The following is a 16,637-nucleotide window of genomic DNA, read 5'->3' as shown; positions in this document are numbered from 1 at the left end:
TTGCAACACGCGAACGAGCGTGTGGAGCCGCCGTTTCTCTTCACTTACTAAAAATAATCTCGCTGATGATAATTCTCCCAAAAAAAATGAATCTAACGTCGCTTCAGAAAAGTATTAAACTGGGTTGGGGAGGATGGAGGAGCGGAGCCTGTCTGGTTGCATTTAGCACAATAAAGAGGGCAGCTAACGCTCAACAGATGCCAGAGTCGAGGTGACGTCTCCGTGTCTAAGCGTAGACTCTCAGGAGCAGCAACGTGCCTCCACGGCAATGGGGGCAACTCTCCTCTTCCTCATCTTCCTCTTCCTCCCACATCATCCTCCTCCTCCTCCTCTGCACTTCCTTACTCCTCCTTTTCCCCTCTCCTCCTCCTCCTCCTCCTCCTCCTCCTCCTCCGCCGCCCTCTGCACAGCTACTCTATTGTTGCCCCTGGCAACCGGCGAAGCTACACCTTGGTTGCCATGGTGACGGCAAGGCCCACCACCACCATCACTGCCGCCGCCACCACCACCACGGGGACTTGTTCTCCGTTTGTGCTTCTTACATCTGTGTGTGCGCTGTAGAGTTTGGTGGTTTAGATGCACATCGACCCTACGGATAAAAACCTGGGGCAGAAAACAAACAAACAAAAAAAAAAAAGGTCTTTAACAATCTCAGTGAATGAGAAACGCTCTGGTTTAAAACCTTCAAAGCGCTTCCAGGGACGTCTTTGCGTCTCTATATTGATCAGGTTTTCTATCAAAAGCTTCCTTTCATGTTACACAGCAGCGACGGTGGCCGTGAGCCACATATCACATCACCGCCGACAGCTGCAGCACAGAAACGAGCACAAACACGCAAACACGCAAACACACACACACACAGGGCGACACACGTCAGCTCGCAGACACACTCGTGTGCAGACAATGATCTTTGTTATTCACCCCGAACAGGCACCGACAACAGGAAGAGCCCCGACAGAAGCACCTGAGCACAGACTTCAGAGGCGTAACACGTAAGCGACGCCACGGAGGAAGACGGGTCACTGCTCTGACATCACTGATGGAGGGGGGGGGGAGGGGGGAGGGGGGGGGCGGCCATTTTGGTCCCAGAGCTGCAGGGTGCATCCAAAAGGAAAAGTGTGCGATAATAACTTATCGGTTTAGTTGAGAATTTACCGTGATACAACAGCAGAAGAAGCTCAACGATGTTCCTCGTCAATAACATGTATAAGAAGGTGGGGGTTGGAATAAACTTGTCCCACGTGCTACACAAGTGTAGCTACACAACACATTTATTCCACCAACCTGAAGTTACGACAAGTCAGGAGAAAACAGCCACATCCTGCAATAAATAAAAAAAAAAAAATACAAACTCGGTCAGGTCCGTTCTGTATCATCTCAGAGACGTGTTTGTGGGGCTCTCGACACACGACGCGGTGACAGACTGAGTCAAAAACATGGACTGGAATCATAATATTTTTTTAATCAGGATTTTCATCGCTAGCGGCAAAATGGCAAAATTAACAGAGGGTGTATGCGCGTGACGTCACAGGTAGCTGAAGTCTCCATGGTTACGGCCACTGAGCGGCAAAAAGAAACAGTTGAACATGGAGATTAGTTTGAATCATAGACTTTAAAAGGATCTAAGATCTTTTACAGACAGAAAAGAGAAGAAAAGAGAAGTGAATAGATCCCTGAAATACTAAGAAACAAATGGAATCCAGGCACAGAAACCTGGTGTCGCGGTTCACATTTAGTGTCAGGTAATATTAATTTATGAAGTCATACTTTAAGTTCCTTGTTAACTTACATTCAGATTAGTTTGTGGATGTTGTTGTTTTGTCGTAGTTACGGCAAAGTTCCAACAATAAATAACAATAAACTGAGTATTTGTGATCACTCCTCATCATCCTTTAAACGCTACAGTATTGTAAAGCTAACGTTACTTCTCAGTAAAGCTCTTAGCGTTAGCATCTTTTATGTAGCTACATGTATCAGAACTGAAATGAGCTAACACTAACTGAAACTGAGGCTAATCCACTTTTCCAAATCCACACTAGTTCATATGAATCACTGTCGAGTACAATTCTCCTTAATTTGATTTGATAATCCACATTTTTCTGTATTTACTGACACATTTCACCGTGTTTTTGCCCCTCAGGGGGCGTGGCCTCAGGAGGAAGTGCATACCCTCTATTGTGCTAAATGTTTTTTTAGCACATATCGCCCGTACATAGCATCTAGTAAATATAATATTAATAAATATCTTAGCTCGAGTGAGAGGAGGAGCAGCATTTCACGTTGTTCCTGTTCTCAACATGTCAGCGTCACAGCTTTATTTTTGACAGAGCAGAAACCCTCTGATTAGTGGTCAGCAGACCAACGAGAGGACAATTACCGAGACTATAGGCTACAGGCCACATTAATGTGTTATATCCAGCTGCTCACACACATTTAAGTCAAGCTTCACAGCTCCACAATGTAGAAACAATGGAAACTTTTACAGATCTTTTTTAGCTATATTCAAATAAAAAGCTTCATGTTGTTCTTGTCCCAGCTCTTTCAAACACCGATTTTATTTCCATTATTAATTGTTTTCTCTTGGGATGTCATTCATGTTTACATTTGCATTTGCATTTTTGGTTCTTCTTCATTTTTTACTGACAGCTTTGACGCGAAGCCAAACGCCACTAAAACAGAAGAAGAAGAAGTGGCAGAAGTTTTCTTCTCAGTTCTTTTTCTTGAACCAATAACAAGCCTCCTTCTCATTTCTAACTCTTCTTCTTCATTTCTTCTGGCGGCTTTGATGTTAGCCAGTCACCGTTAAATCAGAAGAAGATGCTTTGACGCTAAAGGAAATGTGGTTTTGGACCTAAAAATAAAAATAACTACAAAAGATTGAGCTTGGCTGAATTTATGTAGATGGACGTTTTTTTGGCTTTTAGAATAACTAAAAGGACAATTTCATTATTCAAATCAAGGTTAATTCATTTGTGGTCAATTGGATAATCCTTTTTTTTAATGCAATTAGGAGCAAAAGCCTTAAAATGCATGTTTGAAGAATGTCCACATGCTAACAGGCTAGGACAGGAAGCCAGGTCACTGCTCTCCACGTCCCCGTGGAGGCCATTTTGGTCCCAGAGCTGCAGAGCGCAGCTAATAAATACCACAGAACGAGGAGGAGCGTTCATATTTCTCCACATGCTAGCTGCTTTACGAATGTGTTACACTTCAAATGAGTGACTGGGACGTTCATCCTCCCCCCAGTTCCTTCCAGACCGGAGCCCAGTGTCTGACTCGGTGAGTCTCAGAGGTGCTGTGCAGTCCTGCAGGTCACCCTGACCTCCCTACGAGACGTCACATGCTTCACAAACTGGGACACGGCTTTTCTACGACCGGCAATGATTCCTCACAACAACAACAACAACACCCAGACTCTGTGCGTTTCTTCCCGTCCTCTTTCAGAAACGGTTGATCTACTAGTGGCTTTCAATTTGCCCTTAATATCCTTGACACTTAACCTGATGAGCCAGATGGTTTGCTACACAGAACCATCTGGGAAGTCACCCAGTCTGAAACTGTTTGGGGAAAAAAAAGGAGGGGGAGTTACAAACTCATACTTGGCAAGTCACTGGATGAAGCATCTGGTTATCACAGGCTTAATTCAGCCAATCAGATCAATGGACCATGTGACAATATGATTAGTAGGACGGAGCCAAAGAGAAAGCTCTGAAAGCTAGCGACAAAATAGCCCTCCTCTTTGGAGCGGTGGTACAAACCCAACCGCCATCTTTGTAGTTCCTAAGTCACTGCTGATTAAAACTGAGCAATTTAAAACAAAGGGACAGATCACGATCTTGATCTGGTGGCTCGTCTCAAACTGCAGCACGATGACGTCAATGAAAGATACCAGACGAGAAAAGGAAGTTTAACTATGATATCACCAAACGTTTCCTGTATCTGAGTCAAACACACGACCAGAGGCGACGGCTAAAACTCTCAGAGGGCAAATGCGTTCTGCACATCTGGGGGGAAAAGGAGGTGCTACCATTAGCTGGGAGGCTACGATGTTGTATTGTCAAATGTTTCAGCTACAAGTTGCACTCAAACAGGAAATAAGAGCAGAGACGATGACAAACATATGTACAGATGAGCTTGATTGACCCTTCGTTGATCTCCTGATTGATCTACCAAAAGGTTCCTCACCTCAACTCACAACTTCCTGCCTTCTTGTTGCTACGTTACACAAACCACGCAGCCTTGTCCGACTCTGTCCCCATAGAAAAACACTGAAAATCTGCGATAGAAGCTCAGAAACATGGAGGAGAGACGGCCGACGTTGGGAGGCGTTCAGTTTTAATGGATTATCTTATCCTCATACCTCCCATTACTGCTGTTGGTCTAAACTAGCAACAGTAACACAGGAAGTCACAGAGGTAGGTGCCCTCTGATTGGTGGCTGGCAAACCAATCAGAAAGCCCAAAAAATATAAATAAAAATGGGTCAATTATGGAGAATACCAACCTGTATTAATTGTGCTAAATCTGTCTGTACAATAAGGCGACCTGACACCTTTTCTTTTCTTTTTTTACAAAGAATACAAATGACTTTCTAAAAACAGTTACAATATGAAAATAAATTACTGATAATTGCATCGAATTGATCTCAAAAGTAAGAGAAACGTGCCTCACAGTCTGCTGTGATGCCTTCAAATGTTTTATTTTGCACTAACAATCGTCAAGAAACATTGGATTTTCAATTGTAGAGTGAAATTTTAGAAACCAGGAAGCAGCAAGCGCATGTTTTCCTTTAGTTAAGTTGTTATTTATCGACTAATCCTCACGTATATATGATGGTTTCAATGTAAAATCCATGTGTGGAAAAAAGCCCAAATGCCAACATGTTTTGTACTTTTGTCCTTTCTCCTTTCAAAGTAACAACAATCGGTGTGATAACTGCATGTGTTTGTTCAGAAATATAACAGAAATGTAGATTTCTAGGTGAAAACACGCTCTGTTTAGCTGCCGTGGAAAGATTGAGCATCACAGAGCCGTGTTTGCCGACTATAAAGATCATCTGCTTGGCTGTAAAACACTGAGGCTGAACGAGGAAGAGTCGCTCGCTGTGAACATGTGCGAGGAAGCACACAGCAAAACAAGAATGACGTTCCAAGATCAATGTGTTTTCCAAACCGTCGTCCAAAACCTTCAGCGACTCTAAAGGTCACGAACGTAGCCCAAACCGGCGTGAGACATTTCTACTTGTGCATCCAAACGCTAGTGTCTTTTTTACCAGTTGGGTGAATTTTTGTTTCTACTTCCTGCTTCACTTTAAACAATGGAGGCTGAAACTTTTGCACGAGTCATACAAATGTTTGCATCTCCAAACCTCCTCAGTTACTAGGGGTGGGAAAAAAATATGGGAATATACATCGCCATCGATATTTTTTTCTTCCGATACAACTTTGAACGTCTTGACACCTCCACCACTTTTTCTTCTACAAGAGCAATAAATTGGAAATGGATCATTTTGGATTAATATTGTTTTTTGACTCAATTTGTCCAATGACGTACGTATGTACAACGTGTATCTTAAGCTACGTTTAAAATCTCTCAGTGAACTATGTAGAATAATTAGCAACATATCGCAATAATGCATCGTACTACTCGATTCTAGCATCTTGCAAAACCCTCCACTGTCAGGTACCGATTCTTTACTGATCCAAAACAATCAATTTGAAAATCTTTAGAAGGAGCAGAAATACTAAAGCGGAAACACGCTACTACCAAGTCGACCAATCACCGCTTTTCACAACATTGCCGTTGAGGTGCACGTCGTGCTACGACGTTAAGGTCTGCGTCAATTAACCCAGAAGCATTAAATTGCGGGTAACTTGAGCTTTTTAGGGCTGTAAACCCTCCGAGAGTAAAACACATGTGTGCAGGTAGCAGGGCATCTTCTGGGGAGTCGTGGGGAGGGAGGGGGACACCCATCTCCACGTGCAACACCACCACCACCACCACCACCAGAGACGCAGAGCAGCTCCAACCAGAGGAATCCATGTGCAAAGAGCTCCGAGGGAGGAGAAAGCAGCCGGGTCTAGACTCTCGGATCAGACTGCAATGCAGAGCTGTGAGACAGCCTGCATTCACGTGGATGAGAGGGAAACGAGGACCCGAGCGTTAATGAGCTCTGACATGCAACCTAGCTCCCAACCAGGTGCACAGAGAGGTGGGCCTGAGCTGCTGCTGCTGCTGCTGCTGCTGCTACAGCCACATCACCACCACCACTACCACCTCCTCCTCCTACTACTACTTACATAGGTGCTCATCCACCTTCACAAGGAGGCTTTTAAAAGAAGCAGGTCAACAAAAGGTGGAGGAGACAAGCTAGCAGATAGCATGCAACTGATAACGAATTTAAAACTGAATGTCTGAGATCATTATATAAGTCTTATGTCACTGAGAAGTGATGCGTAATGCGCAGCCACAAGAACAACCCCCCCTTTAACCCAGCTGATGGGCTAAAAAATAAATAAATAAATAAATAAATAAAACAGCAGTGTGTTCCGGTTACCTGGCGCAGACTACAGCATGCTCCACACTCAAGCTGAGGAGCTCCCCTGTGAAATATCAGGACATGTCCACGCCGCTGGAGCCGTGCCCTTGATTATTATCAGCGTCTAAAGGGACCAGAGCGTCAGCGCCAAATCCGGAGCAGGAGCCGCACTCTCGCCCTGATCCGAGCTTCTCTTTCCTCTCAATACCACACAAACTTGTCATGTGAAGGTCCAAATAAAAATAAAAAAAAAACAAAACTTTGATCAAGGGCAATAATCAAGAGGCGACCTGAGCTGCGAAACTCTTCCACACATATATATATATAAACATATATAATAATAAAATAAATAAATAAATAAAGGAGCAGAATAAGGTTTGGCTTCCAAGTTGGGAGTCCAGGAGAAACGTGGTTCAGGGTGTTCCGTTCCCACCCCTGCCCTTCCTGGCGCAAACAGCCATTGGATTAGCGGCGGATCGAGGGGAGGAGAGCAGACACAGACTGCGCCATTGTTAAAAAAAAAAAAAAAAGAAAAAAGAAAGAAAGAAAGAAAAGAAAAGAAAAGAAACACCAGAAATGAACTTAAACGCATCAAGGAAATAAGATAAAATAAAAAAATAAATAAAAGAAACAGACGCGCAGTGTGACATCCCCTCAAAGAAAAAAAAAAAAAAAAAAAAAAAACACACAACCCCTAACCGTTCTGTGTGTGTTCTTATTTCATTATTTAACCGCGCAACCCGTTTGGTTTACTTTACGCACGCGTTAGCGGCGCGCGTCCGCGTAAAAGAGCCCGATTTTTATGATACCTGTGACGCCGGGGGTGTTTTAATTGAAAAGTTACCGCTGCGCCGAGTCCACCCTGGCGCAATCAGTGGCAACTATCCCAGCCGCCGCTAGGGGCGCCCTCCCTGAACGTATCACATGAACTGCCTTCATTTGTGTCATGCGGTTGTAAACAACAAGACGCAAAAGGAAATTGCGTCCTTGCATGAGGAGGGGGGGAGAGTTTGCGCATTTAAAGAAAAATAAAATTAAAAAAAAAAAAGGTCAGGTGTAAATATAGATTATTTACCCCCCACCCTACACACACACACACACACACACACACACACCTCCCTCCTCCCCCAGCGGAAAGCAGCACTGCCTGCCGTCCGCCATTTGGGAGCCCACGGAACAATACAGGAGTCTAGAAGCGGCAGCGGCACCGACAACACGCAGCGCAAAGGGAGGAAAAAAAATCTCTCCAAATTAACTGTTTTATTGAGCCCTAAACGTGTCTCCGGGGCCCGGGGGGACTCCTCGCAGACCCCCTGGACGTCCGCCCGGAGCCCCGCACAAGTTCCCCAAACTTTGCCCGGTCAGGCGTGGAAGTGTGATATGTAAAAGGGAGGTCTGTGGAAAATTTCGCTTACCGGAATAGAGATCGCAACGGTGTAGCGCCACTTTTGTGCCTTGACATTAATCCAGGGGGGGGCGCATGCGCACTGAGGACAACTTTCCACTTTCCGTCCGATCGTCTATCGCGAAGAGGACTCACTCCTCGCGGGTGACGTTTCCTCTGACGTATCGCTCCAGAGAGAGAAAAGAACATTATAATCACGTCCACGACGCAATTTAAGATGTTTTTTGTTTGCGTGTTTGTAGCTGATTTGTATAAACCGAGACATTTGATCGGTGAGTGTTAAAAACGCCACGGTTCGATGTCAAATTGCTCTTTGCAGCCACAGCAGAGCAGCCATTTTGAATATTCACAGACTGGAGCATTTAGCAAAGAAGAAGGAGGAAATTTTAATCATTAAACCGTGATTGGTTGGATAAATCTGATCAGAACTCCAATCAGATGGTTGTGGGAGACTGAAAAAGAGAGTGAAGATTTTAAAAAAAGTACAAAGTTAGTCTTTGTCTTCCTTTGTGGTCCATTTTACTCTTAAAAATGTTCAAACCGAGCAAGAAAAACGACCCAAACTTTGCTGTAATCGCACACAGGAGACAAAACTGTGATGAGATGGATGATAAAACAAAAGGGGCTTCGTGATGTATCCAAAACGCAACAACATATTAGAAGTCAAAGCAATAAAAGACAAAACTGTAATCCAATTATTCCATTGACTTCCATTAAAGCTGTTTACACGACCTCTCACCTGCTGTGCTAAATGAAGATAAGATTAAAGATTAAAATAATTTATTGCCATGAGCACAGTGTAGAACCACAACTCCCTGTGCAATGAAAATCTCCTTTTTGCAATAAATCTTACAAATAGAAACAAAATACATAAAAGATACATAAAATAAAGTGATACGTAAAATACAAGATCTAAAAATAACTAGTGCAAAATATGTATGTGCCAATGCGAATGTAAACGATTTCAATTTATTATTTATTGTTTATAGTGTTTTTATGACTTTAAGTTGGGTATTTATTTATTTATTTATCTTATGCTCTTAGGTCTATAAACCATTTTTTAGTGTTTTTATGGTGTCAGTTACATCAAGCCGCTGGTGTTTCCTCACCTACGTTTGTGTTTCCACGGTTCCTGCTCCTGTTCTAATTAATATTGTTTTTATTTGTTCTACATAATGAATTTGTCTAGTCTATCTGTGCATGTGTGTGTGTTTGTGGGAGTTGGGGGGAGTTCACAAGAGAACTATAGAGAACTATAAGTGTTATTATAGTATAAGTGTTATTTAAATGTGTATTTATGCCGAGGGTCTGTGCACAATTTCATTATTTTCTCATAATGACAATACAGACTCTTGATTCTTAGATTGTTGTTAGTTTAAATTAATGTAAGAGGAATAAATATATTAATTTATGAATTAAATGAAATTAAATCTTTAATTATAAGGATTGATAAAGTCAGTAATGTGGAGCTCAAGAGCTATAACTTAATAAAACCATTATTTTTTGGTGAGTACGTGCTCACGCCTCTTGTATCCAGAATCACGGGCAGAGTGAGGCCTCGCTCCGTTATTACACTCTTTGACTCAGCCATTCGTATTTCTTAAGAGTTTTTTTCGCCGCGCATGCGCGGGAGGAGCAATCAGGGGTTGCACGCCGTGTCTGTCAATTAAATCGCTCCATTAAGGTGATTGATCCGTATCACGCCATGTTCCGTCTCACACGTGATCCGGTGCGAGTTCAGCTGGGGCGATTTGAGCACGTTTGCACTTAAAAAATGTTATTATTGTTATTATTATTATTTTTTTTTTGTATCGGAGCTCAAAGCAGCTGCACTGAAGTCCACAGCACGGGTCCAATCAGGAGCAAGGATCCGGGTTGAGAGAGTTCATGTTCTCAGCTGTGTCGGTCCAACATCGGGTTTCCTCACGTTAATTTCATCCAGACACGAGGCCACACCAGAACCCAGAATCACTATTAATCATTTAGAGACTAGAAGATCTTCTTATACAGGGGGGACGGCGCTTGGTTGCGCCGTAAAGTCACTTCAGATTCCAGCTGGATGTTTATGAGGAGAATATGTATCATATAAGGAGAAACGTGGTGTTATTTATTTTATTTTTTTTTTTTTGCACGTTACAGGCAAACAAAGTGGAGTGAAGGGACGATCACGTTGTCAATATGGCGGATCAGGTGCGTTCAACCAGAGACGCTGAACGTGCAGAGTCGGTGGTGCAGATCTCCTCCTTCCTCCTCCTCCTCCTCCTCTTCCTCCTCCTCACCCTCCTCCTCACCCTCCTCCTCACTCACATCTCCAGATTAGACGCAGCCATAGATGCGAGGTGCACAGTTTCGCTTCTGAGCTCAGGAGATTTTGGGGTTTGACTGGACCTTCTTCTGTCTGGTTTGGCGCTGCGCAAAATGTCGGACGTTTCCATGCGTCCACATCTGCAAATGACACCGGATGAGATGAGGAATAAAAAAAAAGGTGATCGGATTCAAGAAGGTTCGAGGAGGAGGGAACAGCAGACAGGGTCGACATGTGATTCAGTCATCTCTTTATTTGTGCATTCTTCCGGTTTTTACAGATTTTGTTGCACCAATTAATTAGGTACAAAAGTGGATACATTCTAATTAGATAGATAGATAGATAGATAGATAGATAGATAGATAGATAGATAGATAGATAGATAGATAGATAGATAGATCATTACACAGGAGACAGGAAATAAAATGAAGGTGAGGTAATGTATGAATAAAATATACAAAAGTGTATAAAAGCAACATACAGTTAGAAAAACCTTTATTTGTACCACAATGGGGAAATTGCAACAGCAAACACAGGGCAGAGACATGACTAGAGTAAAGAGTGGACTGTAGAAAAGATAAATAAGATAAGAAAAATAGAATAGAATAAACAAGTATTGGAATTGCAAACAGATAATGTTTCAATATACTGAAATATACAGATACATATGATAAATATGGATGTAGAAGAAGTTTAATTGTCATTGCACACAAGTTAGCAGATATAAAATAATAATACATACATACATATATTTATATTGTTTTTTTTTTGTTTTGTTTTTTTGTTGACTGTTGTGTTTGTCCTATTTTATGTCTTTTTGTCTGCCCACTTTCTGTCCTATTTCATTTATTTTCTGGTTGTTGTAGCATTTAAAACTATGTGAGAGAGACGAGGGGTAAACGTACACAATATATTACATAGAAACCATTACGCACCATCTCGATTGTATAAAATCAAACTTTCAGCTGATGAAATGTGTTGGAAATGCAAAAAAAAAAAAAAAAAGAAACTTTCCTTCAACCTTTTGGACTCAGATCTTAAATATTTGAAGTAACTGGCTTCGAAAACAACAGCTTTGTTGAGTCGTTTTGAGACTCAGTAGACGCAGTAACATGAGTAACACAACTGGTCTGTGTCATGACTGAAAATCATACATGACTGTATGATTGGTAGATTAAATGATGACAGGATCTGGGATTCCTTAATAAAGATAATGACTTAATTGTATATTATTATCTGTTCCTGAATGGATAAACTTGCCAAAAGCCTTTGAAAAACACAATAATAATAATAAAAAAACATCATCTTCATGACGGTAGCATTAGTTTAAAATCACTGAGAAATGTTGACTCAGCTGTGGTTTCATTCGTAGCCACTGACATGTTTTGTGTTGTACCGACACGTGTTTCTAATACATCGACGGCCTCGTTTTTAGTCAAACAGCTCATCCTTTAAAATGCTCATCCACTTGAATAATCGTCACCTTTCTGACTCTCTTTCAACATAAGCTGAACATCAGAGCAGCTTTGAAGCTAAGATTTAACATTAGAATCTATTTGTTTTCACTGATGTGTCTAATGAACTGAGTGTAAATCTCTGATTGGTGGTGACGACCAGATCAAAACAGCCACTTGTTCAGGATCTCAGCATCGAGACGCGTTACGTCTCTGACAGACTCAGTCTAATCGTTTCCACATTTCTGTCTTGGTTCATAACAGCCCTGTCTGGTTGGAGTTCAACCTCACGTTGTTTGACTTTTAAATACAGACACAAAGACGCCAAAACATCCAACATATCAAAAATAAAATAAAATATATATATAAAAACTCAAGAAAATTCAACATTTAGAACTTTTCTCTCATTCATTCCGCATTTGGAGTCAAAAACAACAGCTCCACCTCAACCCAAGTACTCAAGTAGTGCACTTACACCGGTCAGCCACAACATTATGACCACTGACAAGTGAAGTGAATTCCACTGAGTATCTAGTTGAGACAGGACCTGTCAGCTGGTGGGAGATATATTTGGAAGCAAGTGAACATTTTCTCCTCAAAGTTGATGTAAAATGAAGAAAAAAAAATGGAAGGATTTGATCAGAGCATCTTGAGGTGAGGCGTCTGGTGTAGCTGGATAAGATTATTAACCCTTTATAGGGCACTCATTGAAATTAACTGGAAATTTCAACCCTTGAGTGATATTGTAGGACATAAGGAGCCTTTTGTTTCAATTGTTTGTTTGTTTTTCAGCATTAGAACATAAGAGCTGATTCCAACACTTCTTCTTCTTCTTCTTCTTTTTTAAGGTACCTAATAAATCACTTTTGCTCAGAGTTCATTCGGATTAGACCTGAGAATGTTTCCTTGGTCTTCTCTGTGATTGGCTCAGTGAAAACCACGTGACAATAAACGTCACTGAGAGGAACGGGGACGCAATTTAAAATGTTACCAAATATGGTTCCTTGCCCCATAAAGGTTTGATAGAATATGAGACCATGTGGATTTCATTATGGTTTTAACTGATATAGAGAAGGGAAAAAAACAAAAAAACAAACAAACTGAGTTTATTATTCACGTCCATCACCACATGAAGCCACTGTGAATGAGTCAATTGCATCTTTTAAACTGGAACAGTTTAAAATGAGCTACTAAGACACTATTTTCAAGACGTACAGGGATGAGAGAGGTGTTGGGTAAGTGCTATGAGGATGTTGCATTTATTTTTATTTATTATGGCTCTTCTTTGTTTTTTGCAAGTGTATGCGTGTACGTACTGTACTGTATATATATATATATGTATATATATATATATATACACGTTTATTTGTATATGTGTTGTTATATGCATGTGTATATGGATATATATTTAATATTATTGTATTATTTGAATATGTAAATTTGATTTATCCAATTAAATCTACATATATTTAGACAAGGAGAAGGTGTGGGAGTTTATAATGTATTATATATCTTATTATGTTTAATTAATATGAGGACCAAGTCTAACTAAATAAAAAAATACATAAATAAATGGATAAATAAATGAATAAATAAATAGTATTTCTGGTATATATTTAGGTATTTATTTATTTAAATTAATTATTTATGCCAGGTGTTTGTTTATTTATTATTTTGTCAGAATTAGTCCTCCATAAATTAAAGGTATGAAGTGCTGCCTTTTGGATTTTGCTCTTTGTCTACGTTTAGATTAAAGTGCTTGTTTTTTTGAACCTGGAGAAACCGGGTCATTGATGCACGTATATACTGAATCCTGACGCTACTGTATCTGACGTTCACCTCCAGATTCATCAGATCCAATCGAGCATCTGTAGGTTTAACTGAGCAAACAAGCTGTATCCATGGAGCAAACCTGTGTTTATTTAATCAAAGCTTCATCCAGATAAATGTCAGGACCCAGAGTTTCCCACAGGAACACGACACTGCAGCATATTCATGAGACGGTTTTAATGTTATGGCTCATCAGTCTTCACTCTGAAACTACTTTCCTTCAGTTTTTTTAATACATCACAGGTCAGTTTAATCCAGTTTTATTTATATAGCGATATACGCCGATCAGCCACAACATTATGACCACTGACAGTGAGGGAATAAAAAAATACTGCGTTAACTTCTTGTAATGATGATGTTTAGGGAGAAATATGATTATATTTGTTATTATATATATATATATATATATAACTGTAGATAAATATAATAAAGAATCCTGTGGTCAGCTTCTAAAAGCGACTCACGTGAACCGCAGCGGTTTAGGTGAATACGTCTTCATAGAACAAAGTGTTGGCTTTAAATTAAGACTCGGTTTAGATTTAGATTCACACTTATGTCATGTAGAAACTTTCTGCTGCTATTACTGGTTGTGTTTTGCACGTTTACAACTTCTAACCTCATACAGACAAAAACTTTTGCGGCTACTTCGACATAAACACTGTGAAGTCTTTATTTTATCTTATTGCTTAAATGTTTTCACCTGCTGTGCAGTTTAGTTATTGTTAATGTTTGACACTAACGCTGACTTTTGACTTTTAATAATATGTAATAAACAGTCAGCAAATAATCCTTTAATTTAATCCGCCAGGTTTTCTTTTGTACTTTTATATAACAAGCACATGTCTGAATAAAATGAAAATTAAAAATTGCAGTTGTACATAAAATGAAAATAAATAAAAATAAAACAAAATTATGTTAAAAAAATGCATTTTTAGTCAAATAATTTGATCTTTCCACATAGATCAGACTTAATTAAGAAATTGATTGAACTGAAAATTGCCAAGTTACAGTCTCTAAACCTTTTTTTTTGTATCCTTAATATAAATTTAGTTTTATAGTCTGTTCTCCTTCCTGTATTTTATTATTTTGTTTTATCTAACTTGTCTTACTCTGCAGCTGTAACAGTTTAAAACATTTACTAACCTTTATGCATGTGCCAAAAACAAAAAACAAAACTCCATGTGATGCATGAATGCAAACAGAGAAAAATCATAATGTACTTACACATATTCAGCCTGGAGGGTGAGCAGAGTCCAACTGCAACATATTAAACAAACAACAGTCAACTCTTAGCACAGCACATAACACTAGAATCTGTCCTGGCTTTGTCTGGTGTCCTCCTGCAGCCTCTCACCTCTAAACTCATGCAGACTGTCCTCATCCGTGTTTGTTTTGATTTTTATTTCAACAACCCTATAGAGATTTTACATTTCACCCCTCAACTCTGGCTCATTAAGATCACAACTATGCACTAATTTAAACCTTTAAAGCTTTCGTATTTTGTGTGTGTCTCTGCATCCTGCTGGGGATGTGTCCTCATATGGGGACATTGGGTTTTAGGTTCGTGGCAGCTTCTTAATCTGCTTCATTTAAACCTGTCGTCCTCGTAAGTGGACGCTTTAGTCTGCCATCTAGTCGCAGCGACGGGTCAATACACTAAACAGTGTAAAAATATGATAGTGGGCTTTTCAGAAAATGGGACAAAGGTACAAAACCTCACTGATGTTTTTGTGCTTATTAACTTTGTAGTTTGATATTAAGCTCTAATTCAACAAATTCTATCAATTCCACTTTTTGCAATCCTGTTTTTGCACAGCGACGCTCAGGAATTGAAATAAATAGTGTCATATTTTGTTACAAACTGGTGACTACATATATATATATATATATTCGAAAACTACTTCCTGTTCAAAGATAATTCTTAGTGTTGGCACTTCTTAGGTCGAACTAATCTCAAATTAAAAATGCACACCAAACACAAGCTCGGGTTTCAGGAGGTTAAACTACCAAATTCTGGAAATAGTTGGACATTTGCAAACTGACACTAATCCCAAGAGTCACTAAAACCTAGAGCTACTCTCATTATATCCAAAAAAAAAAAAAAACACCAAAACACATCCTCACTACAGAGCGAGGACCAGAGAAGACAAAAGGCAACAAGATGCATCTAAACAGAGCTTTTGATTTTGCTTTGACTGCAGCTTTTATTCAACCACTGCTATTCAACTTTAGAATAATCTAAATATTTAAATCTTACGTGCAGATTTTCAGCTTGACATTAAGGTTTTGGCTTTAATTATTTACCATTACAAATTAAGGAAGTTTTTTCCTTTTTTCTTATTTTAGGAAAAAATCATGTAACAGGCAGCTGCATGATTCATTGCACGTTAACAAGGTTTGGTACAAGAGAATCAGCTCAAGGAAAACAATCAAGTCAGAAATATTTTCCTTTCCACAGTCCGTACATTTACATGCATGAATTACTGCCTTAATGCGACTTTAACTGGACAACTTAAATGCATGTAAACGCGTTACTCCGCCCAGATAATGCAACTGGAAATAGTTTTTTTTCCGGCATGTATACGCCTTAATTGGTCTTTTAACCGGACAACGTGTGTGCACATGCTCCACGACTGCTGCGCTGGCGTAACAAAAACATCAGAGGAAGCCGGTCGTAGAAGAAGAAGGTAAATACAGACGGTAGAAGAACCACCTGAGGGATAACGTCATCTTATCTGCACCATACGAAGCGAAAAACATTACATACAAGATTTACAAAAGCTTAACTATTATCCATCTTCTTGTTGTATGAAACGCTGGTCCTCTGCATTAGACTCTGGTCGTTATTAACCTGCTGAAAGGACAGATATCGCCACCTAGTGTGTAGGAGGAGGACACGTTCCCATCAGTTGATCCATGTAAACTGGGGCAACGACCTCATTCAGAGAGACGAGTTTAGAGCACAGCTCCATTAAGTTGTTCATGTAAACACACTGACTGAACACAGGCGTCCATTTTGGCTCGACCAGCTAAAAAAACCTCTGCAGCTGCAATGGGATGAGAAAACAAACTGTTTACTTCAGCGAATAAACACAATCAACTGGAG

At 40.1% G+C, this 16,637-nt stretch overlaps 1 protein-coding gene across 2 annotated transcripts in view; it reads right to left on the bottom strand.

Moving 5' to 3' along the window:
• The window catches only part of zmym2 (zinc finger, MYM-type 2), a 33,784-nt gene extending 25,699 nt beyond the window's left edge, over positions 1-8,085 (bottom strand). The window contains exon 1 of one of the 2 annotated variants that reach the window (XM_047601003.1): positions 7,953-8,085. The gene's annotated coding sequence lies outside the window, so the exon portion shown is untranslated. Of the gene's footprint in view, positions 1-6,555; positions 6,986-7,952 lie in introns of those variants that run through there. The other variant, XM_047601004.1, reaches the window with a different exon arrangement.
• Positions 8,086-16,637: the final 8,552 nt, after the last annotated feature.

This window comes from Mugil cephalus, chromosome 12, assembly GCF_022458985.1.
Source record: "Mugil cephalus isolate CIBA_MC_2020 chromosome 12, CIBA_Mcephalus_1.1, whole genome shotgun sequence".
NCBI lineage: Eukaryota > Metazoa > Chordata > Actinopteri > Mugiliformes > Mugilidae > Mugil > Mugil cephalus.
Note: the sequence above shows the minus strand (reverse complement) of the source record. Positions and strands in the feature narration are given on the sequence as shown.